Genomic DNA, 1787 nt, shown 5'->3' on the forward strand with positions numbered 1-1787 from the left:
ACACACTCAGACACACACGTATATTTCAACACTTCCCATCATTTTTGCTGTTCCACCCCAGTCCTTTAGGTGGAAGTAATGAGCATAACAAAGTGGATGCTAGGTCTTCTTTTCGTCCCCAATGCAAGCAGATTTTAACAGCCGAAATCGTTTTTGTGGGTGTGTGTGTAACTAACTAAACATGTTGCCGTCATACGTGTAATTGTTGCGTGCTCACCTGAGCCTGCGGGCTGTTGTGCTCCTTCGCCATCAAGCATACAGCAAATTGTCTAATCTGGTTGTCGTAATCCCGTTAGACGGGTGTGGATTACGCCTCCAGTTTCCACGTGTGTGCACAAGTCCACGTGCCGTCCGCGCTTTTACCTCTCATGCTATGTCGCGCGCTAAATTGATTATGCAAAAATGTTGTCATCGTGACAGACGTCAGTGACTGAAATTCCAGTAGCGGCACTGTTATCGTGTTATTTATCATGTCATATGGTGATGTGGTCGCGAGGCGGAATTTGTCACCCTAAAATCTATTCCCTGTATGGTCGCTTGTTGCTAGGCAGAAATCCTACAGCCGTGCCTATTGGCTAGCCTTCACCAAAATGTTTTCATTCGAGACAGGCCACTTGTTGCTAGGCAGAATTCAAAGGGCTGAAACAGAAATGCCCCAAAGACGACACTGCATTGTCCATCGGTGCGAATATGAGTCGCTGTTTGTCGAATTGCGTCCTGCGATCAGCATGCTAGGAAGTAACACGCTACTCAAACATACTCAGTTATTACAGTAATGAATAATCGAACACGTTATCAATTTTATGTGAAGCAGAGTTGGCTTCTGTTGAACGTAACTAATGAAATAACTTTCTACCTAACTCAGTGACTTTTAAGATGAGGTAATAAGTACTTTTGAGTTACTTTTCAAGTGTATGAGTCAAGTTACTTTTTCAAGTTAATTGTGGCATGAGTCATGAGGACAAAAGCTTTGGAAACTGGAAGACTGGATTTGGACAAATTGGCTTCGGTGGTTGTTTTTTTCATAGCTGGGCGGGATGCGATGGGGCACTGCCCCGAATGTATTACAAGTGCTCCATTGCAAGCGAGTTCAATCGTGAAGCCGTTTTGTGCCGTTGCTGCGTTTAACTTCAGCACGCGTGATTGGCCAGCAAGGGTGACGGAAATGTCAATTCTCGCACATGGTTGGAGTCCAAGTGATTTCTCACGTTGCCGAGAAGGAAGAGGCGGTGGTGAGCGTCGTCTGGAGGTCAAGGTTGGCCTTGGCAGTCTTTGATGGCCATCAAGGGTGGTCGTCATTGTGCCCCTCAACACACACGCACACATATCCCTCCCTCCGTCCATTTGTCCGGCCCTCCCTCAACGTCATCTTCTCGTAGTTGATCAACGATTTTTCCTGGTCGTGTTTGCGTATCCGCTGGAAGGACGTTTGTTTTCCTGCGGTGGGAGTAGGGATGGATGTTGAAAGATGAGTTATCGATTCGACAGCAGGATGCCGACTTGATGCCACTCGGACAGACGGACGAGCGAGGCCGGGAGAGAGCGAGGGACTTTGATCGCATGTGACACACAAGCTTGCGAAAACCCAATGCACACGTGTGATGTGAAACGCCTTTGGCACGTGCGGGCAGGACCATGTATAATAAGGTGTTTTTTGCCGAAAAAACGACCATGTATAGTGAGGCGTTTTTAGGCCAAAAAAAACCCGAACAGTATAGCAAGGCATTTTTAGACGAAAAAAAGGACCATGTATAGTAAGGCGTTTTTAGCCGAAAAAAAACAACCAT

Source organism: Hippocampus comes, unplaced genomic scaffold (genome assembly GCF_001891065.2).
Source record: "Hippocampus comes isolate QL1 unplaced genomic scaffold, H_comes_QL1_v1.1 scaffold326, whole genome shotgun sequence".
NCBI lineage: Eukaryota > Metazoa > Chordata > Actinopteri > Syngnathiformes > Syngnathidae > Hippocampus > Hippocampus comes.